General features: G+C 40.2%; 1 protein-coding gene and 1 pseudogene across 1 annotated transcript in view; both read right to left on the minus strand.

Moving 5' to 3' along the window:
* Window positions 1–22,168, minus strand: part of SORCS3 (sortilin related VPS10 domain containing receptor 3) — a 580,612-nt gene that overhangs the window by 97,301 nt on the left and 461,143 nt on the right. The window lies entirely within an intron of this gene.
* On the minus strand, window positions 5,377–6,111 carry LOC132769884 (ubiquitin carboxyl-terminal hydrolase 32-like; annotated as a pseudogene).

Genomic DNA, 22,168 nt, shown 5'->3' on the forward strand with positions numbered 1-22,168 from the left:
TAGGAGCTAAGTAATCCCAGCAGGAATTAAATGGCTCAATCTCCAAACAGATGTAATCCTGGTTTATGAGATCATTAACCACCTGGAATACAAATTATAGAAGTAATGGCAACAAAAGAAACAAATTTCTTTCTTGCTGCCATTGACTGGCAGAATATATTTTAAAAAAATGCTTTGTGATGCAATCCATCAGCTTTTTTGAAAGCCATACACCATCTGTGTTCTAGTCATCTCCATGCCAAGTTGAATCAATGGTGCTGACAAAGCAGTAGGAGACAATGCCTGAAGCTACTCTGTAGAAGGACAGTTAGCCTTTTATTTTATGAATCTACAAGGCCATCAGTCTAGTAATCACTAAGTTCAATGGGAAATTCCTAAGAATTTGAACAGAGAAGATAAACGCTGGTGTAGCATTGTCAAAGAAAGAGATGAGGGATAAATTATTTCTCTCTAAACTGCGACATTTCTAAATCACTGGAGTTACAGTACCATTGGCACTTTTTCTTGGGTGAATATAAGTGTTACTATTCTTGTACCAAATTACAAAGCACAATATATAGAACCCAATAACACAGTTATTAACAATACTGAATAATATTTTGAATCTGCATGTGGCTATCTTACCAATGCATACTTAACTCCTATAATTTCAGCAGAAGGATAAAGATCAATCTTCGCCTAACAAGAAGTTAAATGCAACTACTGAGACCAAATGAAATACATCTTTTAAATCAAATGAAATACAATTTTAAACCAATAAGGTTTTATATGTTTTATGTAAGAGTTGTGTAAATTTATATTGTTATTGTTTTATATGCTTATGTATTTCATGTGTCAACACACATGAGTGCTTTTGTGAGCTGCCCCAAGTCCCTTCGGGGATATAAATAATTTTTTATTATTTATTATCTCTAACTAGAAAGTGGAATCTATCGATACACAAAGTGTCAGTTCTTTAGGAAGTAGGTGATGTCTAACAGTACAGAGTAAGAACAGACATGTGAGATACAATTATTCAGGGCATAGCCCTACATAGCCCCCTGTGTTTGCATTTTTGTTATGTTGTTTTGCACTGCTTATTTTACTTGAATTTTTTTTTATTCCACTGTGATGTTATTTCTTGTTGATCTGTATTTTATTTTGCTGTAATTTATCGTCAGGCTTGGCCTCATGTAAGCCCCTCCAAATCCTCTTTGGGGGAGATGGTGGCGGGGTATAAATAAAGATGATGATGATGATGATGGTGATGATGGTGATTATTACATGGCCACCATAGTTCCAGTTTCATCTGCTATGTATAAATCTAGGATAAATTATAGCAATGCAAACTAATTCAGAATGGTAAACAAGAAACAAATCCTGGACCATATAAATCCCGGTTGAATATTAAGAAGCTAGGTCTGGTTAAAAATTATTCACACAAATTTGGACTTGACCAAAGAACACCTCAGCAATATATTAAGCAAATGTCACCATGTACAGAAAATATCCTATGTTATTTGGGAAGGGGAGGAGGGCAGCTGCATTTTGTTTCTTGAAACTTCTAGCATCTGGTCTAGTGAAAGTATTGAGTACTCTCTAATCTAGCGAAGCAAAGTTTATTTCATTCTCAGATATGAGAGCAAAGAAATTTGGAAAAATATTCCCATACTAGGTAAGCATTTTTTGTACTTTCCACATTTAGAATTTTCTGCACAAAACACACCATGTGTTGCCTATAAAACAATGCATTGCATAGAAAATGTATTTTGTGTTCAGTACCTTTTTTTTACATCATATCACATCAAAACATTTCAGATCAGTGTGCAAGACAAATTAAACTATAAATGTAACATTTTAAAGCAATAAAATAATTTGAGCAGTTTGAAAACACATTAAGCCATATAAAGCAAGTAAAGCCATGTAAAAACAGAACAGCTACAAGAAACCATTCAAGGCTACAATAAAAAACATCAGCTGGAATGCACAACAGCAGTTATGAATATGCAACTTAGAGTTATGTATTCCTAACTTGTCCTCAAAAATTCATAATATCAACAATAGTGTAAAGATTAGACAGGGAAGATTAAAGTCTATTCAGTCTAGGAGACACTGTAAGTTGGGTATCCCTTTTCTGAAATGTATAAGACCAGAAGTGATTTAGATTTTATTTTTTTAGAAATACACGTATTTGATTATACATACATAATGAGATATCCTGAAAATGCGACCCAACTCTAAACACAGAATTCATTTATGCCTCATATACACCTTATACATATACCATTAAAATAATTTAATGAAGAGTGTTAATTTTATGACAAGGCCACTGTGGAATAGCATCAACCCCTGGGCAGCCACACAGTGCATGTAGCTAATTTGTCTGAACCTTGGGAAAGCCATTTATTAGAGCTTTCACCTCAGGTTCAACTAACTCAGGACCCTTATACACATGCACGAAAACTTGGAAAAATGGGATTTAAAGGGTGGGGGGCTAAATGACATTTCATGAAAGTGCAGGCTGAATTGAGTTAACAGTTGAAAAGTGTGTGTTTAAAAGGTGCACTTAAAACCCAGTTCTGTCCAAAATATGCACATTTGAATGACTGTCAATCCCTGTAGTCATGGAAAACATGTAACTTCCCTCCTATACCCTGGTGTGGAATGCTCCAGCACATGTACATGTTTTAAAAGCCCGAAACAGCTGATCAGGGCTGTTAAAAAATGGCGCCACAGACACTCAGATGGCTAAACATAAGCAATTGAAAGCAATTTACAATTAGAACTCTCTGCATTCCTTTGTTCTGATCTTTATGGTATTAAATAGAGCTGGAATTTATAGTTTGGTGAGGAGAGAGATAAGAAATCTGCTTGTGTGTACATTGAGATATTCATATGAGTGGATATAAGATTCAGCACATCTTGGAAAGAATAAAAAAACTTCCACTGGAAGTCTCTTGTTCATTGTATGGACTTGTAAAATCCACCATAAAGGAAGGTGTCAGGATGATGGGGGACCATTTCACAGGACTGACAAGTCTGTGACTAGACTTGCTATCAGGTCCCATGATTTTTAAACCCACTTATTTAATCCAAATTTTGACACTATCTAGAAGTGCCCTAAGAGGAAAACCTGACTCCTGAAGCAGGGGTTTGCTTCTCCTCCAAGTTAGGGAGGAACTATACAGAACTGGCTACAGTTGTCTCAAAGGCCATCCTCTGCTCTCTGGGGTCAGGTGGTCTGGGGACATGAGATGGACCTCCACCATATTACCCTGCCTACAGCAGTGACACAACCATATACCTGATACTGGTGGGATTTTTCTTCCTACTATGGGATCATGTTAACTGCAATGGAGAATGGGTCATATTATCCCATTGTAGGAAGAACAGCCCGCATTATCAGATTGGTGTGCAGATTGGTAGCCAGTAGTGACATGGGGGGAAGGTCGATGTTAAGTGGCTAGGCAGTGATGACTCCCTGATGCCACCGAGGTAGCTAAGCAAGTCTCTGAAAGCAGGCTGGAATTAGTGTCTTGGGTGCTGTTTCTAATCCATTTTACTTTTCAGTGTAGAGCCATCTTAAGTAATTGATACAAGAATCTTGACTGCATATTTATTAAATGCCAGAGTCAAGTCATCATGTATGACATCTGAGTAGGGCATTCCACAATACATCTTTTTGTGCTAAAAACAATCTTTTCTATACCCAAATGTAAGCATCTGGACATATGGCATCATTCAAAGAAAAGAAAAATACTGGTTTGCGAAGTGTATTAAAAGAAGAAACTCATGATGGAAACAATTTTTCAGTGGCTACATCAAGACTCACTTTGTCAATGAGAACATTTGCAAATGTTCTTTATATGCTTATTCTAATCATAGTGCTTGGGGAAGGCAGGAATGGTGTGAAGTCACTGAACTCTATATATTCAATTATTTTTTACAGGATTATACTTCTTGGTAGATTTAACAGGAAGTAGCAATTATTTAGAAGAGAGCAGCAGTTATTGCCTGCCTGTCAGCCTGTCCAACTCTGCCAGGTTTTAACATTGCTTGTCCACCCAGTGGCCATAGCACTAGTTTTTTGTGCAGCTCTCTAAGTTTGTCTACTGCTTCTGATCTTTTGATGCACTCTTCTCTGCAGTCACGCCTGAATTCTGATGACTGGAAATACTCTTAGGGGATCTAGCATGATCCCCTAATACTATGGGAATGTGGTCACTTGGAAAGTACATATTTATTTTTAAAACAACCAGTCCACAATTAGAAGGGATCATCTGCCTAGAAAAGCCTACTTTTTCAAATTTTATGCACTTGTGTAAAAAGAAAACAAAAAAATGTATGGCTAATTCAGTTTTGTAATTTCTGGTTTCTGGGTCTCAATCAATTTAACAGTGGTAGTGCCAGTGTCAAGTTCTGGCATCACAGTGCAGCAGGTGAACCTCCCAAGATGGTCCTAAAATGGCTTAGTGTAAGGCATTCTCGTTGCTACAGTATGGACCTCCTGGGTGACATTTGAGATCTTATCATGTATATTTACATTATGATATCACTTTCTCATTGTGTTTTCTATCTTTTTCTATATAATGCCAGAGGGCTCACCCACCCCCTTTTATGATTAGAGTGGGGCCATGAGGCTGTAAGGAGAGAGATGAAGTTAAGAACAAAACCATGAAGAGGCCCTGTTTTTCTGTCTGATTGAAGGCAGCAGCATCAGTAGTGGTTCTCAACCTTTGGTTTTCCAAGTAATTTAGTGGAGATGAAGGTCACACTTGAGGATGATTTATTGGTTGCACAAGTCAACTCTCCTAATTTAGAAATTATTTTGGTGATTATGAAGAGTTCTCAAGCCATACTGGCCAAGGCATGGGAAACCTATTGTACACAAAGTCCTTTCCAGCATTATAGAAGATGTTTATAGCATTTAATGATTTCCCTTTTCAATGCAAGAAAGAACAAAACAGCACAACCCATGGTGCTTCCAGACAGCATCAAAATGTGAGTTTTAAAAGTGGGGCAAAAAATCCCAGGATCCGACAGCAAGTCCACACACAGACCTGCCAGTCCTAGGGAAATTGTGCCTCACCATTCTCATGCCTTCCTTTGAAGTGGATCAAGGCAGAGGGCATATGGACCTCATATGCACACATGCAGAGATCGAAATGTACACACAAGCAGACTTCTTATCTCTCTCTACACCCAACTGTTATTATAAAAAATAAAGGAGGGGTTGCAAAGAGTTATAACTGTTTCCAACTGTGCTTCCCCATGGCTCCATTTTTGAGAGCCCAATCAGCTGTTTGAGGCTTTTAAGATGTACATGTGCGCTGGACCAGTTCACACAGGAGGATGGGAAGGAAGTGATGTGTTTTGCATGCCTACAGGGATATATAATCATGTGAAGGTGAACATTTTTTGGGTGGAATTGGGTTTTAAGCACGGGTGGATTGGTGGGGAAACCAAGGGTCCAAAAGTTTCCAGGTCAAAGCGCCCTGTTCTCGATTGAGCTTTCAGGAGCCAGTACCGTTTCTCAAGATCAATGATATCAGATTCTTCCAGGTGTGTGATGCCAGCAAGCATTTGATAGAAGGTGGGGGTGTCGCTGTCATCCGTGAGGGTAACATACACCCCGCTGGACAGCAACCAGCGGGAAAACGTGAAGGCCTCTTTGTTGCACAACAGCCAGCTTCAGAACTTCTTGTGGTTTACCTTTTCGCCCTCAGAGAAACATTTCTTGAGAGACTCTGGGACCCCCTCGTCAACCATAAGGAGCATACTCTCCATCTCTTCGTAGACAACATAGCCCCCAGATTCATTGGAGAACAAGCTGAAAATTTATTTTGCTTTCTCTTCATCTCGACCCCTTGTCAGGAAGACTAAGCCCACAATCAAGTTATTGAAGTGTAGGCCTTTGGACATGCCGCCAAAAGAGCAGTAGATGACCTCTGCCACTTTTGGAGGAACTCCATCTCCAAGTACATCACGAATGAAGCACTGCTGGCTCATGTAGCAGGAGAGGCCGCAGGTCCTCTTGAAAGCATCTTTCAGCCATTTCAATTCTAGGTCCGTCACCCTTCGCAAGGCCTCGTTGTAACTGAGGAAGCTGATGTGGGACTCCTTGTTGCCCATGGCACCGCTCCCCTCAGTCCATGGCCAGCCGGCGGGCAGGCCTTGTCTTTGGCGTCCCTCTTCCAGCCTCTGCTTAAGGCCGCTCCACTTGTTGCCGCCGCGGCCGAGCTCGGCTCCTCAGGAGGAAGAAGGGGCCCTTTGCCTCAGCTGCCTCCATGCCGTGTCATGTGATGCCCCTCGGGTTTTAAGTGCACCTTTTAAACACGTGCTTTTCAGCTGTTAGCCATTTCCACTTGCACTTTCTCCAAATGTTGTTTAGCCACCCCACTTTTATCCTGGTTATTTCCAGGTTTTACTGCATGTGTAGAAGGTCCCACGGGGAGGGGGGGAGGGGACACAAGAACAAGATTTTCGGCTGGCCAGTGACCTGTGCAAAGTGAGTACTGTAGGTGCCGCTATGAACTAAACAAAGTCTTTGATACTATCCAGATTCATCTCCTTATTCTGAAAATGAACAAAGAGCTTCTGATAACAGTTCCTGCCCTGCTGATAAATCACCCTTGGAAAGAATAATTAATCAGCATGCCTTTACCAGATCCAGATATTCCTGGTGGTAGCTCTACATAAAAAGGAAAAAAAATCTCTTTGAGACACAAAATAAGAAAATTCAAAGTCATGTGGCCAGTCACCCCTGAATAACATACTATAAGACATTAGTATCCATGGTTTTCATACTTCTACTTTCATACATGTGCTAAGATGTTTCACAAGAATGGCAGACATGCATAGGTATTATCTCTTTGCTTTGAACTATTTATTTGGGTTGTATTTTCATGGTTGATTCCAGGTTGCACTTAATATGAAACAGCTGAACACATTGCAAGAGGGTACAACAACAACAACAACAACAACAACAACACTTTATTAATATCCCATCATCTCCCCAAGGGGACTCAGGGTGGCTAAAAATTATAACAAAGCAAAAAATACAATATACAATAATACATCAACAAAAATATAATAAAATATAACAAAAAGAAAAAATGCAAAATAAACACAGGAAATGATATAAAATAACAGAAAAATTGAACAGAGTGAGCAGAGATGCTGATAGTAACTAACAAAAAAGCACAAGCACATTTACTTTAGTCAGTAAACCTAGATCTATGAATGGCGTGTGAAAACTAGAGCATGAATAAAACATGAATTACAATTTTTCAGTGAGTCTAATGGGCTGTGTAACCTCTTGATTGTTTCTTATTAGAGTTTAGATGGAATTAGTGTTTAGAGGGGTCACTGGTTACAAAGAAATTTGGTGGCAAGGAAGTGAGTCAAAGAGCCAAGCCCTAATTGAGGTAGACAGAGATCGCGAATTGGAGAGAATGAAAAAGGAGCTGGACTAAAATTATCTAATCATTGGCAAGATGATGCACGGGGAAGGGGAGGATGGAAACAAAGGGGAGATAACAGCTGAAAATGACAGTTTAAACAAAGATCTGCTAAACAACCAGTCCATAATTCTTTTTCCAAACAATGAACAGAGGGTTGGAAGAGCTACTTGGAGGCTTTTCAAGTAATTTCATGCAGTCTATCTGTGGTCTAGAGACTGAGATTATAGAACAATGCTTTGTAACTGCCTATTAGGCATGGTTAGGTTCGGTCAGAATCTTCGTAATTTGGAATAAATTCAGAAAGATTTGCTTTTTGAAGCGATTTTAAGTTTTTAAGGAAACCGGAAGTCCCTTTGCCCTTCCAAAGCTCCCCCCCCCCCATTTCTGTTATGAAGCTGTAAGTGAAATGAGTCAGAAATGATTCAATTCAAGGTTTCTCCGCTTCTCTTCCCTGGCCTCGGCACAAGCCTGGGAAGCCATGTTAAAAAAGCAGCCTGAGCGAATGTCCCCCCTTCTTTTCCCCTGGAAAGCCGTGTTAAAGAAGCAGCCTGGGTGAATGTTCCCCTTTCCTTTCCCCTGGAAAGCTGCTTTAAAGAAGCAGCCTTGGCGAATGTCCCCCCTTTTTTTCCCCTGGAAAGCCATGTTAAAGAAGCAGTCTGGGCGAATGTCCTTCTTCCTACTCTTTTCCTCCTCTTCTTCCCCTTAAGCGGCTGAGGGGGGAAAGGAAAGGTCCTGAGGATGTTAGGAATGGTGGGAGTTGAAGTCCAAAACACCTGGAAGGAATACCTGATTTGCTCTCAGGCCCCATATACATTGCCATGTAATGCATCTTGAAACTGCATTATGTATATACTCAGTGATGTAGACTTCTATCATGCAGTTTAGTTACTTTCTATGAGTCTCTATAATGCATAATGTAATAGGTCCGCAGTTTGAATCCGGTTTTGCAGTTTGAATCCGGTTTTGCAGTTTGAGGCACCAGTGGGAAGGTAATGGCACTTCATACAGTTATGCTGGTGACATGACCTTGGAGGTGTCTATGGACGTGTCTCTTTGGCTTAGAAATGGAGATGAGCATCACTCCCCAGAGTAAGACAGGACTAGACTGAATGTCAAGGGGAAACCTTTACTTCTACTTTGATAATCTGAATTATGTGACAGGAGGAGGAGGATTGCCTCCTCCTCCTCCTCTGCACTGACAGCCAAGGCAGGCCTGGAGTGTAAGAGCCCCTCGGTTAGGTGTGGAAGAGCCCCTGAAGTTTTCCCAGTGCCAGTGCTGTTTTCTTCCCACTGTGCATGTGTGTCTGCCATTAACGAAGCTGTTTCAGAAGTCTCTGAAGTTTCAAAAAGTTTTGAATATTTTTTTCTATGAAAATTAGAATTGATTTCCAAATCGAACCAGCACCCCCTACATCAGAAATGAGTTTTGAACCATTTTTTTTTATCAAACATGCCTACTGCCTATATAACACTGATATAGGTTACAGAGCTGATTCCACCCCCACCCCCCTTGTTTTGGCTGAAATACATAGGATGATACATGGATATATTCAGATAAGTAAACTGTAGACCCAAGATTCCATGAGAGTTAAAAATGTGAGAAACTGCATTCATTCTACAATGAAGATACACCTATAGTTATATCCAATTTAAAGGAAATGAGTGTTATATGGTTATATGCATACCTGCAAAAATGTGGGATGGTACCTCACCACTCTAGAACTGAATGTGCGTGTGCATGTGTGTGTGTGTGTGGGGGGGGGGGCAGGGACCATTCACTGGCCCTAAGGCTGGATCTACACTGCCATGTAATCCAATGTATTAATCCAGATTATTTGCCTTGAACTTGATTATATGAGTCTACACTGCCATATAGTCAGAAACTGGATTCAGAAACTGGATTATATGACAGTTTAGATGGGGCCATAGTTGAAGGAAATCCCAAATTCTGTTTCAGGATTTCCTCTAATTTAAGTCTAGAAAAAGCCCAAATCCTGAACCAGAATTCAGGTGTTCCTTTGGCTTAGGGTGCACTGTGCAGTTCACTGTCTTCACTGCTATCCTGCATTCCATGCATTCAAGCAACCCAGGAAGATGAGAAGGCAATCCCCTGTCATTGTCCTCCCCATGTTTCAGCCTTCCCCAGCCACAGCATGCCATCTACCTTTTCCTCAGTGTTCTTCTTGTCATCAGACAGAGCACCGGTGCATGAGGACTGATGAGAGATGAGAGAAGGAAGCGTGCCTACTCCCTTAGTATGATGACACTCTGACTGATTGCAAGAAGAGCACCAAGAAGAAGAGAGTGCTGTGTCACAGGTGTGGATAGTTGCAACATGAGGGGAAGACTCCTAGGGTTTTTGCTCTGTTGCACCAAACTGTGTTCGGCATGGTTAGACAGTACAGACTCCCTGCCACCTCTGACACAGCTGAGGAAGTCTATATAAGAACACTGCGCAGGCCCAATATGGTACCCAGGATTCCAGAACAGGCCCATTTTGAGGTCAGTGTAGAAGGGCCCATGCATACTGTGGTCTCTTTGGTTGCTTGAATAATATGTCTGTGGTGAGCAAACTCTTGGCCTTACAAAATTCAATCATTTCTCTGCTTCATTTCTTGATTGTAAACCATTTTTTCCTACAATCTTTTATGTTGCTCTGTTTTCTACTTTTACATTCCAAGTGCTTATGATTAACAAGTTCTGCTTGGGTGTGTGATCAATTTCCTCCTGAATTCCAGCACAGAATCTTTCAATTTCTTCTTCCTCTGTAGTTGGAGCATAAATTTCAGTTATGGTTATATAGATGCGTTTTCCTTGAAGTCATATTGATATTATTCAGTCAGACCTTGCATTATATGCTTTCATGCCTATGCTAGTTCTCTCCTCATCATTAATGCCATTTCCTTTATTTTCATTTCCATTTCCTGAATAAAACATGGTGTAATTATCTGACTCAAAATGTCCCATTCCTGTCCACTTTAGCTCACTCACCTGAAGTGTTAGAATGTTCAGTATTCCAGTTCTTATATTACTATATCTAACTTCCCTTTAGTTCATGTTTCTTTCATTCCATGTCTTTGTATTATCTATTGTGCAGCTTCATATTTTTCATCCCTCAGTATGTCAACAACTGGGATATCCCTTTGGCCTGAGTCCAGTTGCATTATTAGTCACAATGCTACTTTTAGTTGTCCTCTGCTGTATTCCAGTAGTTGGATGAATGCCTTCTGACTTTGTAGTGTCCTCTTATGGCACTATTTCTTGTTTCATTTTGGATTGTGTCATCAAAAGGTTTTATTCTGTCTCCTTTTGCACAGTACTAACAAATGATAGCTATGATGCCACTGCTCTTGACTCTGAGAGGTCCTCTGCCAGTGCCATCCTCCATTACTGCTGTTGTGCAATTTGTCACATTTAGTCTTGCTCCTCAGCAAAAGCCTATCTGACATGGGAGACCCTACCAGCAGCGATGATGCCATCAGCATAGCCTCTTGCCTCACAGAAACAGTGAATCCTACCACCATGAACAAGTGGTTCCACAGTAGGTGGAGATGCTGCAAAGACTATTCGGTTAAATAGCATCAATGTCCAAAACAATTTCAGTAATTTTCAGCCATACCAGGGAAAACAACAGGTAAACCATATACTAAATGCTTATCTACACTGGCAAAAAACAACCACAACCACCACCACAACAACAACAGCAACAACAGCAGCCCTGGACTCATCCTGAGTAGATCACTGGCTGTCCCCAAGACACACTGCTGCTTGCAATGAGTATTATGGGAGCTTTTTGGTTTAAACCACCTATAATCTGATTTGGACAGAGTTGGGAGATACTTTCTGGAAATTCAGGGGTATCCCACATATTTGGGGCAGTATGGGCAGTGGGATTGGATACAATTCAGCATGACTCACTGTCTAGAGTAGACATCAATATTATTTCCCTGTGCCCATGTTGCCACCACCAGAGTGGATGTCCCTCTCCATCTTACTGGTTGCATATTTATTTATTCTTTCCAGTATTTCTACCCCGTCCTTCTCAACCCCCGAAGGGGGACTCAGGATGGCTTACATTTGGCCATTAAATATAACAAAGCAATATAGCAACAATTAAAACAATAAATAGAACATTAATTAAAACAATAAAAAACAGCATTAACTGCCGTATCACCATTCCAGTCAAATTCCATATCCAAAGCACTATTTATACCTGCTGTCCAAAAGCCTGGTCCCAGAATCATGACTTCAATTTCTTCCTAAAAAAACAGGAGGGATGAAGCCAGTCTTACCTCGTTGGGAAGCGAGTTCGGCTACAGCCGAGAAGGCCCTGTCTCTCGTCCCTGCCAGACTTATTTACAACGCTGGCGGGAGCAAGAGCAGGGTCTCCCCGGATGATCTTAGACTGCAAGGCGGGACGTAGAGAGAGATGCATTGAGACAGGTAAGCTGGGTCAGAGCTTTATAGAGCTTTATAGGTCAAAACCAGCACTTTGAATTGAGTTCGGAAGTGGATTAGCAGCCAGTAGAGTTGACACAAGGGGGTGGTGTGCTCCCTGTATGTTGCTCCAGTTAGTAATCTGGCTGCAGCCCGTTGGACTAGTTGAAGTTTCTGAACAGTCTTCAAAGGCAGCCCCATGTAAAGTGCATTGCAGCAATCTATTTGGGATGTAACAAGAGTGTGGACCACTGTTGCCAGATCAGACTTCCCAAGGTACGGGTGCAGCTGGCACACAAGCTTTAACTGTGCAAAATCTCCCCTGGCCACTGCCGAAACCTGGGGTTCCAGGCTCAGCAATGAATCCAGGATTACTCCCAAGCTGCGAACCTGCGTCTTCAGGGAGAGTGTAATCCCATCCAACACAGGCTGTAACCCTATGCCCTGTTCGGCTTTTCAACTGACCAGGAGGACCTCTGTCTCGTCTGGATTCAATTTCAATTTGTTCGCCCTCATCCAGTCTGACACAGTGACCAAAAACTGGTTCAAGGTCTGAACAGCCTCTTTAGTAACGGGTGGGAAGGAGTGACAGATTTAGACATCATGTGCATACAGATAACATTGCACTCCTAAATTCCGGATGATCTCCCTCAGCGGCTTCATGTAGATGTTAAACAACATCGGGGACAGTACTGAACCCTGAGGAACTCCACAAGACAATGGTTGTGGATTCGAACAGGTGTCACCCAATAACACTTTCAGGGACCATACATAGGCATCAGCAGAGATGTTTGTACCAGCAGCAGCACAGATGGAGATGTATGGCTGGCTAGGAATGGCAAATTGGTGACATGGAGGAAGTGAGAGATGTGCCACCCCAGTACATGCACTCCTATGCTGTCTCGACAATGGTTCCAGATTCAGGATGGATATGCTGAATCAAGGCCTGCTCTGGGGCAGATTTATACTGGGCTAAACTGCCTGGGGAGATAAGTCCTGAGACACGATCTAATAAATGTGTATCATAGAGAGAAAGAATCACATGAAAACCCCCAATGAAAATACATCTTTGGTTATGCGACAGTGTGATAGAATGTTAAGGGCAAATGTGACAGGAGGAAATCTTGGACCTGGCACATATATATTGTATATAGACATAATTAAGAAATTCCCTTGTCAACTGTCTCAATGAAATACCTACAAATGCAGAAAAAGTCTTACTCAACAACGGCTGTGGCCTCTTAGAATTAAGCAGCAAAAACTGAATGGATAGGAGAATACCAACCACTGAACGCTTATCACTTTAAGTAGCTACAAAGAGACGCTTAATATCTCCTCCGTCTGGCAGTTATAATAGGCGCTGGAGACCTTTTAGAAAATGGTCAGTTCAATTGCTTGACAATACAGCATGCACTTTCTTTAAAGGGCTGGCAGCACTGTGCCAAAGCAGCAAATGACATGCCAAGGAACAATCTCCAAGCTACCAAATGACGCCAAGAGCAATTAGTGAAGTAATCTGCTGAACATATAATTATGCAGGGAGTTCTATTCAGGGCGGATTTACAGATTAGTCAGTTGGTTACCCCTTGAAGAAGAAGGGAAGAGACATTAATGGGATATCAAAATATGCGTTCTCTGAATGACAAATCAAGGCTTTAGAAATCTGGTTCTTTAAGGGGGGTAGTATTTTTGATGTTTCCAAATAGCTTTGTGTGACATTTGCTTCAAAGAATTCCTGGTTACATGAAAAATAGCTCTGAACAAGTGGAAGGAGGAAGAAACTGTGGATTAATATTTAATAGCATTTTCCCCAAAGCATTTTTCCTTTTTTTATACTTATTCTTGTTCATGAAAGACTGACAGACTCTCAGCCTTGAGAAGGGAAGTTTTCATTTTGATCAAAACCAGGTATGGTGCTGATAGTTGAACAAAATATCCCTGAACACTTAACAACATGTTATTATGTCTGCTTGCGTAAAGTTTTTGTTTCTGTCTCAAGGCCAGAACCAGACTCCATGGTAGGATATACAAAGAGGACATGGGAAAGTATTTAGGAGTTTAATAAAGTTTCTGAATTCCAGGTCAAGTATTGGTTCTATGAGTCCAACCTCTTATTCCTTAAAACCTAACTGTAAACTGAAACTAAAGCTTCTCAATCACTCAGTTTCTAGACTTTTACCAGCAATTTACATTCTAGCCTCTAACATTTGAGGCTGAATATGTTTTCATCCTCAAATAGCTTGTCATCAGAACGACAGACACCCCCTTTAAGACTGTTTTTCAGCTTGGAGACTAAGCATTTGGAGCAGAGCTAGCCAAGTTGATTGTTCTACATCGTTAGTAAGAAACTCAAGATAATTAGGCATTGAAAGAAATAATTGGGTAATTACATGAGCAATTAATTGTATGATTGGCTGCCTAATTATCTATCTACATATATTTGGGTTTAAAAGAAGCTATAATGGTTTGACATGTTTTAATATTTCATTGCACTGTCTTGAATGCCATTGCGTAGGAGGATCATATTATTTATAAAAAAGAAATAAATAAATCTGGGGTGTCAATCCATAAAGGGGTGAGCTATAATTAGCACTTGCTGCTATCTCCTTATAGCACTTGTATGTGCGATTCTAAAGGGTAAGTCATAATGCCATTGATAAAAACAGCAACTCGCTTTATTAAGAGAACTGGAAAAAAGGCAAACTTGATTACAAACATGGCAGGTCAGCATTTTAATGATTCCCTCTGTGGAGCATTCCATAATTCAGGGTTACTATAAAAATGTTTATTCTCTTGTTAGCACCCTCTGAGCATATCTTGAAAGCTCTTAGATGCCAATCTTAAGATCAAGATGTGGGAGAGGTGGTCTTTGAGATATCCTTAGCTGTGCAACACTTTGAAGGTTAATGCCAGCAGTTTCAATTTGATTTAGAAACACGTTAGTAGCCAATACAGAGACGTTAATGCTGGGATTATGTTTTTGGACTGCTTTGGTGGTTGCATTAGGCACTGGAGGCAATGGAACCATCTTCAAAGACTGCTCAACATATAACTGCCTGCAATAATTTACAACCTCATCAGACATGCTCCTTTCACTGTCGTACACCACTTCCTTTCCTATTTCCCAGTGCCCATTACACAATGCAAACCAACTTCTGGCAGGGCTCTGTTGCGAACAACAGAGGTTTCCCATGTTACCTTCAGGACAATGGGGGGGGGGGTCAGGCGGTGACGCTCCCACCCCATGGGATAGGGTTCCTGGTAAGTCATGTGATGTGGGGCATGCAGTGACAGGTTCTCCACACACCCCACCAGAACCCCCATGGATTCACCACAATGTTTGGCAAATCCATGGACATTTGTGATAAGGTCCATAGACTACAAATTATCACACAGACCATAAAATACAGACTATGTATTTCCACATATGTTTGCAGTTTGCCCATGCTGGTGCAAGGTGATCCATGCCATAGGGGCCACTTTTACTTCCAGTAACAATGACAAATACAATAATATATCCATGTGGGAAACCTGCCACATCACATGAAGTGTGATGTCTCCAATTAGAAATGATTACACTCTATAACTTCAAGTACAATAAGTGGATCTCTGACGGTGCTTTGGTTTTCTGACCATTGTTTAATCTATCATTGAGTTTAGGAATTAATTCTCCACATGTATGATCATACCACTCCGAATGATCCCATTCAGTGTTTTTTAAAAAATAAATAAATGTGGGGATGTTGCAGAACTTCAAATGGGAGACTCAGTGAGTCCATAAGATAACTCTGACTCATCACACTCTGGGCCCAGCTTTCCACAGAAAGATTGTGTTCCTCATTCTCAGCTCAGAGGCAAAGCTGAAGTCAGTACAAAAACCAGAATCTCAGATGAATACTCTAAAGCCACCAAATCTTTTCTGATTTTGGAAGCTAAATAAAGTCAGCCCTGGTTTAGATGGGATACTGCCAATGAATACTGGGTGCTGTAAGCTATATTTCTTGACTAAAAAACCCCTATAAAATTCATGTATTTGCCTTAAGTTACAGATGACTTGGAGGCACATGAACAGAAAAGTTAGTCTCATTCAAAAGTTCCCGCGGCTTTGGTCCACGTTCATGGGGAACATTCTGCCACATTCAGGAGTAACAATAACTTGTGGAGATTCTGTTCATTTCCTACTTTTAAAAAGGTTAGATCTACTTAAATTGCTAAAAAATATTAGATGAATAGTCTCAAGCCTTCTGGACAATTAAAAAAGAAGGATTTGGCAATTTTTTTGAAGTCAAATAGAATCTTCTTTTAATAGGCACTGACTTTCTCTAAAATATGCTGTAGTGTATAATTTCATATTTTGCTGTTCCATGTGCCTTCACTTTTCCCCTGGTTTACAGAAACCCTTAAAGTAGTGGTTCTCAACCTGTGGGCCCCTGGGTGATGTGACCTATAACTCCCAGAAATCCTAACCAGTTTATCAGCTGTTAAGATTTCTGGGAGTATGAAGACCAAAATATCTGGGGACCCACAGGTTGAGAACCACAGCCTTAAGGTAAACCTATCACCCATCTTGGCAAGATTTATTCAAACAAGGTTTCCTTTTTCCTTTTTCTAAGACTGAGAAAGGGTTCAGATCCCAGTTCTGCAGAATCTAGACCACCCTCACTAGTACACCATACAGGCTCCTTGGACTACATATTTCTTGCTTTTTTAAAAGATATTAAGTTGTTGTTGTTCATTCGTTCAGTCGTCTCCGACTCTTCGTGACCTCATGGACCAGCCCACGCCAGAGCTCCCTGTCGGCCGTTACCACCCTCAGCTCCCTCAAGGTCAGTCCAGTCACTTCAAGGATGCCATCCATCCATCTTGCCCTTGGTCGGCCCCTCTTCCTTTTGCCTTCCACTTTCCCCAGCATAATTGTCTTCTCTAGGCTTTCCTGTCTCCTCATGATGTGGCCAAAGTACTTCAACTTTGTCTCTAGTATCTTTCCCTCCAGTGAGCAGTCGGGCTTTATTTCCTGGAGGATGGACTGGTTGGATCTTCTCGCAGTCCAAGGCACTCTCAGCACTTTCCTCCAACACCACAGCTCAAAAGCATCGATCTTCCTTCGCTCAGCCTTCCCTAAGGTCCAGCTCTCACATCCGTAGGTTACTACAGGGAATACCATGGCTTTGACTAGGCGGATCTTTGTTGCCAGTCTGATGTCTCTACTCTTCACTATTTTATCGAGACTGGACATTGCTCTCCTCCCAAGAAGTAAGCGTCTTCTGATTTCCTGGCTACAGTCTGCATCTGCAGTAATCTTTGCACCTAGAAATACAAAGTCTGTCACGGCCTCCAAGGTTTCTCCCTCTATTTTCCAGTTGTCTATCATTCTTGTTGCCATAATCTTGGTTTTTTTGACATTTAGCTGCAACCCGGCTTTTGCGCTTTCTTCTTTCACCTTGATTAGAAGGCTCCTCAGCTCCTCCTCGCTTTCGGCCATCAGAGTGGTGTCATCTGCATATCTGAGGTTGTTAATGTTTCTTCCAGCAATTTTCACCCCAGCTTTGCATTCATCCAGCCCCGCACATCGCATGATGTGTTCTGCATACACGTTAAAAAGGTTGGGTGAGAGGATGCAGCCTTGCCGTACGCCTTTCCCAATCTTGAACCAGTCTGTTGTTCCGTGGTCAGTTCTGACTGTTGCTACTTGGTCCTTGTACAGATTCCTTAGGAGAGAGACAAGGTGGCTTGGGATGCCCATCCCACCAAGAACTTGCCACAATTTATTATGATCCACACAGTCAAAGGCTTTAGAATAGTCAATGAAGCAGAAGTAGATGTTTTTCTGAAACTCCCTGCCTTTCTCCATTATCCAGCGGATATTGGCAATCTGGTCTCTGGTTCCTCTGCCTTTTCTAAACCCAGCTTGAACATCTGGCAACTCTCGCTCCATGTATTGCTGGAGTCTTCCTTGCAGGATCTTGAGCATTACCTTACTGGCATGAGAAATAAGGGCCACTGTACGGAAGTTTGAGCAGTCTTTCGCATTTCCCTTTTTTGGTATGGGGATATAAGTTGATTTTTTCCAGTCTGATGGCCATTCTTGTGTTTTCCATATTTGCTGGCATATGGCATGCATCACCTTGACAGTATCGTCTTTTAAGATTTTAAACAGTTCAGCTGGGATCCCGTCGTCTCCTGCTGCCTTGTTGTTAGCAATGCTTCTTAAGGCCCATTCAACCTCACTCCTCAGGATGTCTGGTTCTAATTCATTCACCACACCGTTAAAACTATCCTCAATATTATTATCCTTTCTATACAGATCTTCTGTATAGTCTCGCCACCTTCTCTTGATCTCTTCAGCTTCTGTTAGGTCCCTGCCATCTTTGTTTCTTATCATACCAATTTTTGCCTGAAATTTACCTCCAATGTTTCTAATTATTAAGTACAAATCATTTTTAAACGTTATGTACAAAACCAAGTCTATACTACTGCTACATGATTAGGGTTGCCAGATTTCAGATTCTGACTCCATGTCTCTAGTTTTGGTGGAGATGCAAATCTCCAGCTCAGCTAAATAGAAAAGCAGCTTGCTATAAGCTGCAAAGATCATTTCCTGCTGCAACGTGCAAAGGTTCTCTGGGAGCCTATTTTCCATAAATTTGTCTAATCTTATTTTAAAGCTATTGACTGCTAATTCCTATGGCTTTGTGTGTGCCTTAAATTCCATGTTTCCTAAAGGTGTGTGTGTATGTGTATGTGTGTGTTGCCTGAATTGACTACTTCCAGTTAAAAAAAATCAGAGACTGGATCTCTTTTTTAATTTAATTCTAAATACTCAATTTCAGTGCTGATAACTAGCACAATATATGTACATTCAGGAACTTTTATTTGTTTCCACTGGACCTAATTCTAAACTCTGGAGGTGCCATTCTAAAGCAATAGAATGAATACTTCTACCCTTAGAGACTCCATCAGAAGGAGGTCTTTTATCCTTTCATTCTTTTGTTAGCACAATATGAGTCTAACCAGGTGTAAGAAGATCAGCTTAGTAAAAATTCCATGGAGAGAAATACAAGCTCCATAGTAACCACTTATAGACGCTATAAAAGTGTGGAACTTATTCTTTAGCTCCTGTGAAAATGCATGTAAATCTTGCCATTAAAAATCCTTTCTCAGCAAAGACTGCCCTTAAAAACGTATTATTGTTTTTGTGAATCCCCCCCCTTTTTTTTAAAAAAGGATAATAAATTCTTCATACCTATAGCCTTGAATTCCTCATAAAAATTCTAGAACCTAAGCACATTGCTTAAGTAGTAAAACAGAACACATAACAACCTATTAAATGAAATCTTCTGATTTCTTACTGTCTCATAAGACAGAGCAATTGTGCCATTCTCTGCTTAAGGTGAGTATTGACTTCAATATATAATCACACTGAGGTCTCATTACAGCAATACATAAGATAGCATCTGTCTCACGTCTCCTTCTCTTTCTCTCACTCACTCTCTTTCACACACACTTGCCCCCCCCCTTACAAGCACACACAGAGTGAAACATTACATTCATCAGCAAGAAGTAACAACAACAACAACAACAACACCAACAACATTATTTTTGTACCCTGTCTCCATTTCCTGAAGGGAATCAAGTTGGCTTATATTGGGATGAGCTTGATCAACATGGTTAAAATATAGCACATTAAAATATCTAAACAACAACAGAAAACAGAAGAACAACATTATAACAAGATATAAAACAAAACATCAGATCGGATGGATAAAGTGCATAGGTCATATGACAAAATAGGGATAGAGGGCAGCATAAAATAGAGCATTATAACTTTGGGTACAGAGCAATAGTAAAGTACAAGGATAAGATTTTGGGTCCTAGTTGCAATACTCAACTTAAAAGCATGTCCATCTGTGCATATCTTTATTGTAAAGGAAGTATGCAATAAAAATGTGATATGTCCAATGTATTACTAATTTTATTTCTCTCAAGCACTGCTCATGTGAAGGACTGGTTTATTACATGAGTAAATGGAGAAGTGTATGTTCCTGAATTTTCATTCCGAATAAGACATGTTTGCTGCCTAGTTGTTTTTGTATTGTCAATTTCTTTTGAAACCATTTTCATTACATAGTTATACCTACTGTCATCCACATGCTAACATTGTAATCTGAAGTATCTGTCTGAGTAGCTACTCATATGTTGGCTTCCACATAACACTAGTGTGATCATGTGTCCAAATAGCATGGAAGTCTACATGCAATTAGATGTTCATGTGAACTAGTTTCCACTCAAGGTCAACATTTACAGCCAGGTTCAGGTAATATTCTGGATATTAGGAGGGGTGAGTCCAAAAGTCTTGGGTCCATTTTACACTGCAATCTAATCCAGATTAACTAAGCAGATAATCCACATTATCTGCTTTGAACTGGATTATATGAGTCTTCACTGTCATAAACTCCAGTTCAAATAATATAATCTGGATTTTATATGGCAGTGTAGAAAGGGGCCTTGGTCTTCTTAAAGTACTCACATGATTTCCCTTTCATGCTAGCATCACACAAAAGAGGTACAATTGAGGCTACATGGTTGCTTGTGTCTTTCAGTACTGATGACATATTTGAAAAATACTTCCAAGTGTATGTTTGGAAAGGAGAATTAGGCAAAAAGTTTGAATATTCTTGCCATGGGGCCATTAACCTAATACCACCACTACAACCATACTTTCTAATGTTAGTATGATCAAAATCAACAGCCAGTTCGACACATGCATCATAGCACTTCCCATGACATGATGATTTCTCATATTTGCTGTTTGCAAATTCAGAATACATTAAGAAACTATCCATGCACATTACCCTAATTCTTACATTTGATAGCTAGCCAGACTTACCTGCCGTGTTTTACACTTCCTTAATATCAGCTTTCATTTGGTGTCTTCTTAACAAAAAAGTTTTATAAGTGCCAAATCAAACTCCCATCCACTCCATGTTGTCACAAACAAAACACGTGCTTATGTTTCTAATGTAGCTTCAATGGAGAAGAAAATCCTGACATTTTTCCAGAATGATGCTTAGAACTCTTGCTTTAATAAATAAAAAATCCTTCCATCACATTGTGAAACCATAGCTCTGCTTCCCACTGATACATCATTATCCAGTGGACAAAACTATAAGACACTGTTGCTTACAGCATAATGAGAAATCTATCCTCACTGCATTCTTTGTTGTCATAAAGCAACCAAACCGAGATGAAGCTTAATGGGTTGTCACATTAAAATAAATTGTTTGCTTTTACAAAACGTAATAGGAGATATTTTTATTTTCCATTTGAGAGAAAATTGCTAAGTAGTAGGGTACTTGTAAGGAAAGTAAATGCTTCCACAGTTTCCATGTGATGCCAGAGAAGTTTTGAAGGGGAAATTGATATTTCTCAATCTGTGCATGACGTACAACCAGGTTAGTATCATAAAACCTCCAGATGAACTTCAGATTCCCATTGTAAATAACTGGTAAAAAATCAGCAAGAGATGTATCTTTATCTTCTGTGACTTGAACAGGAATGAAGATATTTATATCTATATGTACAAACCAGCGTATCTGTACAAGGAAGGGTATATTGCCATTCAACTACTGCTTATTAATTAGATTAAAGGATCTAGTGGCTCCTTAAAGAATATCCAATGTCATTTGATATAGTTTTTCATGGACCAGAGCCCACTTCATCAAATACAATGAAATGGCCTGTGAAAGGGTATGCTAAATAATATTTGACAGTTTTTAAGGTACTAAAACAGTAACATGACTATTCCCCTGGAATTTTCGATGCTCCACCTTCTCACTAGAGATACAGATTTGGATACAGGTTTGCTTTCACCAATTTTCATGAAAGTAGTAATAAATGACTATTATACTGGACAGGAAAGAGGCTTTGAAAAAACATGTAGCAGTTGCAACTGCAAACTAATAAAATTATTTACAAAGGAAACCTGGTAAATGTTATCTAGAAGTTGATTGTAGTTCCAGGGAAGCAGGAGGCTTAATGGCAAATACCATAACTGATATTCAGATGCAGGAATGAGATGTTTGGGAGCAGGAATGGGGATGAAGGGGATGTGTTGCATTTATAACAGATCTTACATTTCAAACGCAATATCAATCTATGAGCAAATTTATTCAGTTCAAAAGGGACTCCACTGTGACTCCATTTGCAGACATTCTACCATAATTCCACCTGCAAATGAATGCCTGTACTTCCTGGCCTAGAGATGGAAAGAATACTCAAAACATAGTTGC

This window comes from Anolis sagrei, chromosome 3 (genome assembly GCF_037176765.1).
Source record: "Anolis sagrei isolate rAnoSag1 chromosome 3, rAnoSag1.mat, whole genome shotgun sequence".
NCBI classification, from domain to species: Eukaryota; Metazoa; Chordata; class Lepidosauria; order Squamata; family Dactyloidae; genus Anolis; species Anolis sagrei.